The sequence below is a fragment of the Peromyscus californicus genome, unplaced genomic scaffold, assembly GCF_007827085.1.
Source record: "Peromyscus californicus insignis strain IS unplaced genomic scaffold, ASM782708v3 Scaffold_4__1_contigs__length_199733344, whole genome shotgun sequence".
NCBI classification, from domain to species: Eukaryota; Metazoa; Chordata; class Mammalia; order Rodentia; family Cricetidae; genus Peromyscus; species Peromyscus californicus.
In genome coordinates, this window is record NW_026294562.1 from 103,326,259 (window position 1) to 103,340,263 (window position 14,005).

General features: G+C 44.2%; 1 long non-coding RNA gene and 1 pseudogene across 1 annotated transcript; one reads left to right on the forward strand and one right to left on the reverse strand.

Annotated features, from left to right (window-relative positions):
* The first annotated feature begins 1,578 nt into the window (after window positions 1-1,578).
* LOC128095008 (uncharacterized) lies at window positions 1,579-8,748 on the forward strand. The gene is made up of 3 exons (XR_008213131.1): window positions 1,579-2,173; window positions 5,262-5,341; window positions 8,109-8,748. It is a non-coding gene; the product is annotated as an uncharacterized LOC128095008 (long non-coding RNA).
* A 3,237-nt stretch (window positions 8,749-11,985) lies between these two features.
* Window positions 11,986-12,267, reverse strand: LOC128125067 (ATP synthase subunit ATP5MPL, mitochondrial-like; annotated as a pseudogene).
* Window positions 12,268-14,005: the final 1,738 nt, after the last annotated feature.

Below are 14,005 nucleotides of genomic sequence, written 5' to 3' on the forward strand. Positions count from 1 at the left end.
CAGAGCAATGCATATTCACAGCATACAGAAAGACACCCCACAGCAGATCTGTACTTAAGAGCAGGTGCTGCCCTTGCCGAGGATGGGAGTTTGGTTCCCAGTACCTATGTCAGGAAGCTCATAAATGCCGTTAACTCCGGCTCCAGAGAATCTAATGTCCTCTTTTGGCTTCAGCAGGGAACTGCACTGATAAGCATACCCACACATAGACATGCATGCATAAGCATAATTTAAAATAAAAATAAATCTCTCTGTGTCTCTCTCTTGAGCTCTCGTTCTCGCTCTCGTTCTCATTCTCTCTCTCTCTTTAATGAGCCTAGGCTGACAAGATAGCTTAGCAGGTGAGGGTACTTGCTACCAAACCTGACTATCTGAATTCAGTCCCTGGGGGACCCACATGGAGGAAGGAGAGAACTCCTTCCTACAAGCTGTCCTCTGACCTCCACATGCACACTGTGGCATGTCTACATTGCCCCCTCCCCTCAAGCAATGTTTTTGAAAAAAAAAAAAAAAAAACGCATAGAGGAAGATATATAAAGTCAACCTCTGGTATCCAATGTGCATTCAGGCAAGTGCACCCACACTCACAAGTGCCAGACACAGTAGTACACACCTGTAATCCCAGCACTTGAGAGACCGAGTAAGATTGTGTGAGGCCTTAGTGTGAGGCCAGCCTCAATAAACTATATAGCAGGTAGCAGTCCAGCCAGGGCTACAGCACGAGACCCTGTCTCAAAACAAAACAGCCTACAAAATCCACCAGATCATTCCTTGACCTGTTTGCTGATACAGACTTCTTGGCCCAATTCCTCTTCATGTCAATCCTAGCTAGACCCTTTTATCTGTTCCTCTTCCCAAAGTTGCCACTTTAAATAAATTTCCCCTCTGATTAAAAAGGGAGGGAGGACTGGAGGGGTGGGAATAATTCCTGCTTTCTAGAAGAGAAAGCAGGGTTCTTTAAGGAGGAAGTGCTAAGCCGAGGGCAAGCAAATGAAAGGCAGACCTAGGACTCAGACTCAAAGCTCGCTCAAGCAGTTGAAAGGCAGAGTGAGGGACAGAGGAAGTTGGAGGTGTGGTCCCTGCATCTGCAGCTAACTGATGTTCCCTGGAGATGCTGAGAGTTAGAAACTTCTCTGACTTGCCCAACCAGATATCTGAGTATCATCCTTGAAGTGTCCCTTGCCTGCTATAGTCCATGTCAACCCAGTCCGGGACTTCTGTCTCCTATGTGCCTCCCAGCAAAGCTGGAGAAATGAGTAGGAAGCAGACCACATCATGTCAAGGTGTGTGTGTGTGTGTGTGTGTGTGTGTGTGTGTGGTATGGTGTGGTGTGGTGTGGTGTGGTGTGTGTGTGTGTGTGTGTGGTATAGTGTGTGTGGTGTATGTGTGTAAGTGGTGTGTGTGTGGTATGTGTGTGTGTGTGTGTGTGCGTGATATGTGTGTGGTGTGTGTGTGTATATATGTGGTGGTGTGTGTGTGTGTGTGTGTGTGTGTGTGTGTGTGTGTGTGTGTGTGTGTGTGTGGTGTGGGTGGTGGTGGTGGTGGTGTGTGTGATGTGTGTGTGTGTAAGGAGTTTAATCTTCTTGCAGAGGCCAGTAAAGAGGCTGTAAAGGCTTTACGCAGCATGGGGACATGCTCAGATGTGCTTTGAGATCACTCCAGCTCTTATATGAAGAATAGATTAGACAGGGACAGAGGAAGTGCAGACGCAAGAAGAGCAAGGAGGAGGTGTGAGCAGTGCAAGGGAGGAACCAAAGATAAACTGCATTCCAGGGGGAGGGCACGCAGCAGCAGCAGCAGCAGCAGCAGCAGCAGCAGCAGCAGCGGAGCCTGATCGGAAAAAGGAGCCGGCCACTGGGAGGAATCCAGAGAGACCTGGGGCCAATGCCTGGAACAGGAGATAGGGAGTGGAAAGGAAGCCCAGGACAGCAGGCCACCCTGAGGAAGCAGGCTCAGTCAGAGACTGGGCAGCTCATCAACATGCAGAGCTATTTCAGCTCATTTATGAACTCCAGTCCCCACTGAAAACAATGCTGGAGTTTTCCTGTTTAACATAAAATACTGGCATTGCTGAAGGTGATACAAGCCTCATGATGGGACACTACAGAGATGTCTTCAAAGACCAATTAGTAAAAAGCAAAGCGTCCTTAAGATCAGTCAGTATCTATTACAGGTAGGTAGACAGATAAACCCAGAATCTTTTTATCATTTTTCAGCTCATATATGCGAGAAACTTACTAAATATTTGTTCCAATTTTGACTATCTTAATATTAACAATAGCAATTTTTTGTTTTGTTTTGTTTTTGTGGGTTGTTTTGTTTTTGTTGTTGTTGTTTTTTGAGGGGGCGGGGTTGAGACAGGGTTTCTCTGTGTACCCTTGACTGTTCTGGAGCTAGCACTGTAGAACAGGCTGGCCTCAAACTCATAGAGATCTGCCTGCCCCTGCCTCCTACCACCTCCCGGCTCAATAGCAGATTTTTAAATGAAAGAAACTTGTGAACTTTTTTTTAAAAAAAAAAGACTGGGAGCAAGAAGATGCCAGCAGGCCAGCAACGCCGTGGCCATGTGGCAACATATAGATTAGTAGGAATGGGTTAATTTGAGAAGAAAAAGCTAGCTAGCAAGAAGCTGAAACCATAGGCCATACAGTTTGCAATTAATATAAGCCTCTGTGTAATTATTTTATAAGCAGCTGCGGGACCGTGGGTGGGAGAGACTCATTCCAGCACAAGGCTGGGCGGGACACAGAGAAGCTTCCTTCTACACGCATGCACCATCACACGTGTCTTTTCTAAACTGTTCATTAAAAACAAATAATTAAAATTGAAATAGTCACTAAAAGAAAAACATTTTCAAAAATTCACAAGTTCAAGATGACCAGCCCATGATTTAATTACCTGCTAGAACAAAAGGAATGCTCTTCACAAATAGCTGACAAAGCCAGGCAGTGGTGGCACACACTTAATCCCTGCACTCAGGAGGCAGAGGCAGGCGGATCTCTGTGAGTTCAAGGACAGCCCGGTTTACAGAGCTAGTCCAGGACAGGCTCCAAAGCTACAGAGAAACCCTGTCTTGAAAAACAAAACAAAAACAAAAACAAAAAACAACAAAAAAAGAAAATACCCAAGCACACCATAGTCAAGCAGCTGCAGGCCAGAAAAAGAGAAAAACCTGAAAGCCATAAGAAGGTAAAAAGCAAATAGAAAAAGAGAACAAGCCAGTTGGGTTTGACTTCTCAGAAGCCAAAGAGGCCAAGACAATAGAATACCACCATTACAGTACTCAAACCAAAACCCAAATAAATCCTGTGGACCCACTTAAGTCAAGATGTGCCTGCAGAGAAATGAAAGCAGAGACCATTCCTCACCCTCAGACTAGCAGTGAGAAGAGTGTTCAAGGAAGCTCTTCAGGATGAAAAGGAATGACATTAGACAGAAGGCTAGAGCTTTGAGACTGGTGTAATTAGACATTTTTTGTCCCAACTGCCCAGTCCCAAATAACTGACTCAGAGACTTAATATTACTTATAAATGCTTAGCTGATAGCTCAAGCTTGTTACTAGCTAGCTCTTACACTTAAATTAATCCATATTTCTATTAATGCTTTGTCATGTGGTGGTACCTTTATCAGCATGGCATGTTTATCTCCTGCTCCCTCTGGGTCTGACTGGTGACTCTGCTCTCTACCCTTTTCCTTCCCATCATCCTTAGTTTGGTCTCCCTGCCTATACTTCCTGCCTGGCTACTGGCCAACCAGCATTTTATTAAACCAATTCAAGTGACAAATCTTTACAGTGTACAAGAGGATTATTCCACAGCAAACTGGAGAGATGACTCCACAGTTAAGAACTTGTGCTGCTCCTGCAGAGGACCTGAATTCAGTTCCCAGCACCCACATGGTGGCTCGTAACAATCTGTAACTCCAGTTCCAGGGGATCTGATGCCTTCTTCTGGTCTCTGCAGGCACCAGGAGTGCACAATGTGCATGTCCAACCATCTAGGCAAAACACCCACACACATAAAATAAAACAAATCTTAAAAAAAATTAATGTAAAAAAAAAATAGAAAGATGAGTGTGGCTCATGCCTTTGATTCCAGCATGCAGGAGACAGAAGCAGGTAGATTTCCGTGAGTTTGAGGTCAGTCTGCTCTACATAGAGAGTTCCAGGACAGCCAGCAGGGCTACATAGACAGACTCTGTCTCAGAAAACAAAAATAAAACAATAAAAAAGGATAGAAGTTTAGGGGTGAGCAAAGATTTCTGGAAAGGATAATGTATAAACAACCAAAAGACTTAAGTATTTTGTTTAATTTGTTTTATTACATTTTATTTATTTGGGGTGTGTATGACATATGCAGGCACACACAATGTCCAAGGAGTCCCAGTAGGGTGATGGTGGCATACTCCTTTAATCCCAGTATTTGAGAGGCAGAGGACAGTCTGGTATACAGAATGAGTTCCAGGACAGCCAGGGTTACACAGAGAAACCCTGTCTTAAAAAAAAGTTTTTTCGCCGGGCGGTGGTGGTGCACGCCTTTAATCCCAGCACTTGGGAGGCACAGCCAGGTGGATCTCTGTGAGTTCGAGGCCAGTCTGGGCTACCAAGTGAGTTCCAGGAAAGGCGCAAAGCTACACAGGGAAACCCTGTCTCGAAAAACCAAAAAAAAAAAAAAAAAAAAAAAAAAGTTTTTTTGTTTGTTTGTTTTGTTTTTTACTCTTTGGGGGCCTGCCACTCAGCTCCTAAATAAATACAGAGAGACTTATTCTTATTTATGAATGTCCGGCCCTAGCTTGGCTTCTTTCTAGACCTCTTTTCTAACTTAAATTATCCAATTTCTCTTTAACTACATTTTGCCTCTGGGCTTTTTACCTTTCTTTATTCTATGTATCTTTCTTTCCTTCTTACTTCATGGCTGGCTGGGTGGGTGGGTGGCTGGCCCCTGCTGTTCTCCTCTCTTCCTTTTCTCTCAAACCCAGAGTTCTCATCCTATTTATTCTCTCTACCTGGCAGCCCTGCCTATCCCTCTCCTACCTAGCCATTGGCCGTTCAGCTCTTTATTAGACCAATCAAGTGTTTTAGACAGTCAAAGTAACATAGCTTCACAGAATTAAACAAATGCAACATAAAAGAATACAACACATCTTTGCATCATTAAACAAATATTCCACAGCATAAATGAATGTAACACATCTTAAACTAATATTCCACAACAGAGAAAAATAAGCCTGAGTCCCTGAGATGTGTTTTATTTGTTTTGCAGGCTGGGGATTGAACCCCAGACCTGTCACATGCCAGGCAAGTGCTCGAACACTGCACTACATCTCCATCCCAGCTGATAAGGTAAGTGCCTTTACTAGCCAGATTCACTGACCCATCTTGTCAACCCTATACCCATCTTGTCAACCTTATACACTTGGAACTGTTACATGCCAAAATAACAACATTTTTGTGGGGTTAAAAGTTTGTTTCTATTTTGGTTTGGTTTGAGTTGGGTTTCTTTTGTGGGGATTGTTTGTTTTTTTTAGTTTTGCTTTTGAGACAAGGTATTATGTAGTCAAGGCTGGCCTTGAATTCCTGATCCTCTTGAGCCATTTCCAAATGCTGGGATTATAGGCATCTGCACCATGCCTGACTATGGGGTTTTAAAATAGAGAATAATAGCTACAAGCTTGTCGTCCATGGGATTACTATGTTGCAGTTGGGTCGTCAGTGAGATTACTATGTTGCAGTTCATACAGCCTCTTCTGATTGTAATAAGAAGATACATTGTATGTAGTCCTTAAATACAAAACACTGAGACTGGAGTGGAGTTCAGTGTTAAGGGACTGCCTAGCATGTGTAAAGTCCTGTGTTTAATCCTTGAACTATAAAAAGTAAAAAATAAAACAAAATAAAAATACAAGAAGTTGGGGGCGGGCAAGATGATTCATAGAGTAAGGGCACTTGCCAAGTCGGATGGCCTGAGTTCCACCCCCAGAACCCACAGGGTAGAAGATGAGCACCGAGTCCTGAAAGTTGTCCTCTGGCCTCCACGTGCGCTGTGGTGTGCATAGATGCCCCCACACACACACACACAATGAATAAATAAATGCACTTTCGGCCTCCTGAACAACTGAGATCACAGCTGCACCTTACCACAGCTGGCACCACTGGATTTAAATTATCAGAATTTTTCTTAAGCCAAAGCCTGGAAAACTTAGTTACAAGCACACATGCAACTATAACTCAAACTCACGGCATTCTAAAAGCAAAGCTATGGTGTGGTGGTGTGGATCGTTGATCTCAGGACTCAGAGGACAGAGGCAGGCGGGTCTCTATGAGTTTGAGGCTAGCCTGGTCTATGTAGCTTGAAGTATATACACATTAATGACATTTTGGTACAAGCTACAATGGCTAAAAGCAGAAAAAATTAAAGCTGCTTTTCTTTGTTTTTTGTTTGTTTGTTTGTTTGTTTGTTTGTTTGAAACAGGATTTTACATAGCCCAGGTTGGCCTTGAACTCACTACTCCTGATATTATGACTAGAAACTTTGAGATGTTATTATCCTGCATCCACAAAACCAGAGAGAATTGCTAATAAAAAGGATCAATCTGATAACATAAGGTTTCAGAGAAATGAAAAATAGGAGGGCTCAAACAAAAAAAAGCATGATTTTTAAACATTTAGAGGCAATTGCCAGGAAGCAAAACTTAGGGTGAGGCGTGTTAGCAGGATTCAGGAACCAAATGGAACAAATTCTCAACAGCCAGCAGTGGAACAATTTGAGCAATAAAATGAATAATGTCTTGGGCTAGAACCCAAAGTCTAAAATAAATAAACATGAACCCACAGTGATCTAAATGAGTAAATAAACATATAGAGGAAGTCAGCACTATAATCCCAGCACTTGGGTGACTAGAGGTGGAAGGTCAGGAGTTCAAGGCTTTCCTCTGCCACATTTCAAGTTCAATACCAGCCTGGGCTGATGGTGCACTGTTTCAAAACCCTAAAAAAAAAAAAAAAAAAAAGGAGCTGGGCAGTGGCTCTCTTTCTCTCTCTCTCTCTCTCTCTTTCTCTCTCTTTCCAGGCTAGCATTGAACTCAGAGAAATCCTCCTGCCTCTGATTCTCAAATACTGGGATTGAAGGTGCACCATTCTATTTAGCTCCACTTAGGCTCTAGTTGCAAAAGTTCCCTTGAGTTTGTAGTCCCGGAAAACAAGGGGAAAGGGCAGGAAAGACGGCTCGTCAGATCAAGGTGCTTGTCCCTAAGCCTGACGATCCTAGACACTACAGAGTTTGAGAGAACTGACTTCTCCAAGTTCCCTCCAACCTTCACACATGGACCATTGCATGAGTGTGCATGCCCAAACATACATACCAAGTAAACAAACACATTAATAATAATAATAATAATAATAATAATAAATCATTATTATTAATTATTATTACAGCAACAATAACATTAAAGAAAGCAAAGGAGAGGAATCTGTTGCTTGGAAAGTATAGTTCTGGGAGAACCTGGGAACATACTAGAAGTGCATATGCTCAGCTCCCCCACCCCTCTGAGTCAGAAACTGTGGAAGTGTGCCCAGCCACCTGCATTTGAGCAAGCTCTCTAGGCAAAGCGGTGCTAGTCAGGTCTGAGATCTGTGGGTAGGTGTGGATGGTGCTGGGGTTGGCACTGATGGATCAATCAGACCCCCACTGGGCCGGTTCTCCAAGGCCTGCTACTGCCACTGGCCCTGTCTCCAGGTGTGACAAACTAGAATTTCTCAGGACCAGGCTGAAGCTTGTCTCCAGGAGAAAATACTTCCATCTTAGCTCTGTCTTCCATCTCACCCTCCTCCCCTGTTACCATGTCCTCAGCTCCCCTCACTATCGTCCCTTCCTATGGTTCCTATGTGGTTTGAGGGTGTTCCCCAAGGGTTCAAGATAGGGAAGTTGGTTGCCTAGTGTGGCCATGTTGGGAGATGATGAGGCCTAGTGGGGGTGGTTAGATCATCGTTCTCAAAAAAGTTGAAGAATTTCTTATAGGACCTTAAATTACTTAGATTTCCAAAGAGTGTGTTGTTATATGTAAAAGCCAGAGCCTGAGCCCCAAGTCACTCTGGCTTTCTGTTTTTCCAGGTGATCGCTCCCTCTCCTGTATTCCTATCATTGTGAGGCCATTTGCCTGGAAGTCCTCAGCAGAACCGTTTGCAAACAGCACCACATTCTTGAAGCTCCAGAACTGTGAACTAAACAAACTTCTTTATAAAACAACCAGCTTCAGGCATTTTGTAACAGTAACAGGAAACAAATACACTGTTGCAGGTACTGCCTCTGTGGATTCGAGTCTGAGATACATAGTTACCAAAGAACAACATAACCAGTGCAAACACAAACTGAAAGAAACCTTATAGTAGGAGCTGAATTCGACTTCAATCAGAACAAGAAAACAGAAAGCTCCCATAATAATGCTGTTAAGACAAAGAAATACATCGTGTAAGAAACTCTTCCTCTTAGAGTCAAGAAACACACACTTCTTCTCTCAAAAAGAATTGGGAAAGGTGCCAAGAAACTTCAAGAAAAAACGAAGTGAACAGGCATGAAAGCACATACCTGGAAGTCTGGCATTCAGGAAGCAAAGGCAGGGGATCCCGAGTGAACTACAAAGTGAACCACACAGGAGTGTGAGGCTGTTCAGAACCAGACAACAAGAGCCTTCTAAAACCTAACAACATAAAACTGTACCGCAAGCTTGTAATTCAAATATGATCATGTGGCTTTTTTTTTGAACAATTGATGACATCTAAGAAAAATGAAGCATTTGATACAAGCATTTAAAAAAAAAACCTCATTTTCTTCTTTTTTTTTTGACATTATTTTACTTTCATATAGAAAAACATAAACATATGTAGGAATTAAAAAAAAAAAGCTAGGTAGCATTGGTGCACACCTTTAATCCCAGCACAGGAGGAAGAGGAAGGCCAGCCTGGTCTACATAGTGATTTCCAGGACAGCCAGGCCGTTACACAGAGAAACCCTGTCTGGAGAAAGAAAAAGAAAAAAAAAAGGAGGAGAAAAACTGAGCCAACATACCTATCCCTCAGCTTCAATGGTTATTATAAATGTCATTGGTGTGTGTGTGTACATGTGAGGACGTGTGGTGTGTGTTACGTATTTATATGTGTGTGCATGCACGTGCACATCTTTCCTTTCTTTACGGTTATCATTCAGATCTAATGAAGTCTCCAGACTGCCCTAGGTTCTGGGCTGTGTGGACTCTATGTGGACATCTCCACGTTAGGGGCCAGAGCTACATTTCCTTTTCTACCAAACTCTGCAGATGTGGTTTGCTCCTGCTGAAGGCCAGATCCCTGTCTTAGCTGCTAGTGCTTTCTCAAGCAACTGTTGGACAGTCTTCCAGTCGAGGCCGTTTCAGTCATTCTCAAATCCTGCATTTCTTTAGAGTCAACAGCATCTCCAGTTTATTTAGTTCCTGAAGGCCCATTCCTTGGTGGTCCAGTCAATGTAGATGTTCAGGATACCCTGCTCCAGCATAAACATGGGGCAGGTGTCCAACATCCAGAAGCCTTCTTCAATTCTCTGTTTACCTAAGTTTACTAAGAGCCCCCTCTGGTTACACACACGATGGATACAAGAGTGTCAGGCCAGATTAAAGACACTCAAACTGTGCTATAATTTATATCTGGGCCTCTCTGAAGTTCAGGAAGTTTAGATGAGGAACGAAAAGCTATTTGGAGCTGTAACCACAAAAGACCCTTAGAAATAACACATAGCCACAGAGTCTAGGCTTTGCCATAGAACCCCTTGGCTGTGGAGATGCTGGAGGTAGCTGGTCTTGAGCCCACAGCCTGCTGCAGCAGAATCTGGCCTTCTAGCCAAACCTGAGTCGTGGGTCCTGGACTTTATTCTTTTCTTTTTTTCTTTTCTTTTTTTTTTTAATTAAGGTGGCTGGTTGGGGGTGGGGGAGGGCAGCAGGAGCAGAAGATGAAGGGAGTTTTGGTCTGATTTTCCCAAGACTTCATTGCAACTCAGTTGTTGGGCCAGAATTTGCACCTGGGTCTGATGGCTCTGTATGTCAGCCTCATCTCCTCCCTCAGAACTCCCAAGGAATCTAGAAAGCCCAGGGAAGCCTTGATACTGCCTTGAGTGTTCCCTGAGGAACCAGGCAGGAATGCCTGCTCTCAGAAGGGTCAAGTTTCCTGTAGTTATACAGGTGATTTGGACAAAAGTCAACAGCCACACCCAGAAACCTGAAGCCAAAAGTTAACCAACCAACAACAGTCCTTTTGACAGGTGACCTCCTGGTTAACCTTGATGCCTACAGGCCTTAAATTCCATCCACTTCCAGGTCCTGGGATCACAGGCCTGGGCCACCGTGTTTGTCTGATAAGTTATTTATTTCATTTATTATTATTATTATTATTATTATTATTATTATTATTATTATTAGTTCTGTTTTTTTCAAGACAGGATCACACTATGTAGCCGTGGCTGTCCTGAAATTCACTCTGTAGACCAGGCTGACCTCGAACTCACAGAGATCCATTTGCCTCTGCCTCTCATACACTGGGATTAAAGGTGTGCGACACCACACCTGGTTTATTTAATTTTTTAAAAAGACTTATTTATTTTAAACTGAGTGTAGTAGCACAAACACCTTAATCCCAGTACTCAGGAGGCAGAGGCAGGTGGATCTCTGTGAGTTCAAGGCCAGCCTGGTCTATAGACTGAGTTCCAGGACAGCCAAGGCTACACAGAGAAACACTGTCTTGAAAAACCAAAACAAACAAGTTTATTTTTTGTGTGTGTGCATGTTCTGCCTGCATGTATGTATGTGCACTGCATGCATGTCTGGTGCCAGGGATGTCAGAAGAGGGTTTTTGAATCCCCTGGAACTGGGGTTACAGATGGTTATGAACCCTCATGTGGGTGGGTGCTGGGAACCAAACCTGGGTCCTGTGCAAGAGCCATCTCTCCAGCCTTGCCTTAAATTATTTTTTTTCTTTCCATTGTAATATTTATTAATGGGTATGTATGCATGTTATATGTATACGGATGCCCAAAGAGAAATCGGGTGCTGGATCCACTGGAGCCGGAGTCAGCAAGTATGTGTAAGCTGCTTGATGTGGACCATCCTTCCAGCTCCTTTCCATTTTTTTTTTTTGGTTTTTCGAGACAGGGTTTCTCTGGATCTCGCGCTGTAGACCAGGCTGGCCTCGAACTCACAGAGATCCACCTGCCTCGCCTCCCGAGTGCTGGGATTAAAGGCGTACACCACCACCGCCCGGCTCCATTTACTTTTTAAGCACTTTTTTGAGACAGGGTTTCAGTAGCTCACCATGGCTTTGAACTCCAGAACTTGTGATCCTCCCTCTTCTGGTTGGGATTAGTGGTGTGCCATCAAGCTTGTTTTATGCTCTTATTTCAGCATTTCACAATTTAATGTTTTGTTTTCCCCTTACCTTCTTATTGACCCTCATAAAAAATTTACGTTAGCCCTTAAGATAATTAACATCTTCTTTCCCAAAATATGAAAACAAGATCAGAGAAGCAAGATGCTAGGCAGAGACAAAACTGTTTAACGAACAATTATAGAATATTGGAATCGCCGGGCGGTGGTGGCACACGCCTTTAATCCCAGCACTCGGGAGGCAGAACTAGGCGGATCTCTGTGAGTTCGAGGCCAGCCTGGGCTACCAAGTGAGTTCCAGGAAAGGCTCAAAACTACATAGAGACACCCTGTCTCAAAACAAAACAAAACAAAAACAAACAAACAAAAAAAAAGAATATTGGAATCAGTTTGTATGTAGACACCAATGACCAATCTTTATGCAGCACACACTGCTGCTCATTCCTCAGGTTTCCTACGGAGGGTGGTTCAGAGGTTCTGATGGAGCCTGCCGCACTACAGAGGACTTATTCAGGGGAAGCAGAGGGGAGTGTCTGCAGGGAGCGGTGCTGCCCTCATACATTTATTAATGCCTCGTTGTAAATGGTACTTAGGTAAGTGCACAGCGGTGTTCCATGTTCCCATCTAACACAGCTTGCTTAAGTTTAGCCGACAGGATTCATCGTGAGTGGACTCAGGGAGCGGTTAATGATGGCCGTGGGCAGGTGCAGGACTGGAGCCTTTCAAAGCTTTACTTCTTTTATCAGTACTCCTGATTTTATAAACGATGAAGGTCATTAACCCCATCCCTACCCCACTTTCCTGGTAAACCTGGGTATAGTAGGGTTTCATGGGGACCCAGACATTCTTAATAAGACTTCAAAGCATCTCAGCAAGACCAAGGCCACAGGCCACAACAGAATCCACTAGGAAAGGTCACTGAGCACGCAGGTGCCACCGGCCCTGCATTAAATCTTAACTAACCCATTTTTGAGGATAAAAGTGGGGATAGCAGGTGGTATCTTAAATATGGCTCCTTGAAAACCAAACCTGGGACTCTAAGCAGAGCGTGCCCCCCCCCCCACACACACACCTCCACCCTAGTTCTTAAGGAAAGCCCCTCTGAACACTGGCTTCCTGTGAGGCTAGCAGACTGGTCTCCAACCCATCCAGCTGCCAGCAGGGGGCCTGGCAGAGTTACTGCTCACTCCTTCAGTGAATTTCTTGGTGTTTGGTTTTGTTTGCTTTTGTTGAGACAGTTTCTCACTGTGTGGCTAGCCTGAAACTCTCTATGTAGACCAGGCTGGCCTCAAACTCAGAGCTATGCCTACGTTGGCCTCTCAAGAGCTGGGGTTAAAGAGAAGTGCTACCTAGGACTCCCAGCTTGTGCGTGTGCGTGTGCGTGTGCGTGTGCGTGTGGTGTGTGTGTGTGTACACTTATGTGTGCTACTGGGCACTAAGCCTAGGCCCTCATGCATGCTGTTGTTGCAGGGTTCTTTGAAGTGACAGAACCTATTTCTCAGGTGGCCTTAGCTAGCATGGAAAATGGAAAACTTAGCGTGCCTGAAACTCACCCTTCTCAGCCCATTGCATCCGGGTTTATTGTCTCATTCTGAAGAATGGCCAGGAAGGATAGTAGAGTGAGAGCGAGTTTTAATGACGGTGGGAAGCAGCTCCCTGTAACCTGCAAGGGGGCTCAAGAGTGAATTGCTAGCCAAGCCTTCTTGCCTGTGTCCTTTTCTGCCCAGGGCATGAGCCTGATTGGCTCTGGCCTGTATGTAAACTAGGAATTGAGTTGAGAGGCTTCTGTCTGGTGGAACTGAATGGCTGTAGGCTGTTGGTCAGGAGATAAAGTAGGAGGGGCAAGCTCAGAAAAAAACAAACACGCCAAGATATTTCACTGGGGTTGAGGGTGGGACCAGAAAGTGAGGAGAGCAAGGGCCGGTGGTCAGTGGCCTTCAGAGCAAAGCTGGTAGTCATCTTGGTGAGTCATGGCCTTTTAAAACTTACAGTTCCTGGGGCTGGAGAGATAGTGGCTAAGAGCACGTATTATTCTTGCAGAGGACCCATGTTTGGTGCCCAGAACCAGTGTTGGCTGGCTCACAACTGCTTGTAACTCCAGCTCCAGGGGACCCAACGTTTTGACTTCCTCGGGCACCTGCACTCAAGTGCACACACCTACACACTAAAACACACACATTCACACAATTAAAAATAATAGTAATAGCCGGGCGGTGGTGGTGCATGCCTTTAGTCCCAGCACTTGGGAGGCAAAGGCAGGAGGATCTCTGTGAGTTCGAGGCCAGCCTGGTCTACAGAGTGAGTTCCAGGACTGGCTCCAAAGCTACACAGAGAAACCCTGTCTCGAAAAACCAAAAAAAAATAAAATAAAATAAAAAAATAAATAAAAATAATAATAATAAACAGGGCTAGAGAGATGACTCAGTGATTAAAATCACAAACATACATTCAGGCAAAACACTCACAAATGAAAAAAATGAATAAATCTAATTTTTAAAAAATCTGATAATAATAAAAAATAAAAACCTAAGACGCACAGCTTCTGAGTTAAATTTCCGGCTTTGAGTCCCGCCCTTGCATTCACTGTGAAGGGTTCCCAGAGCCG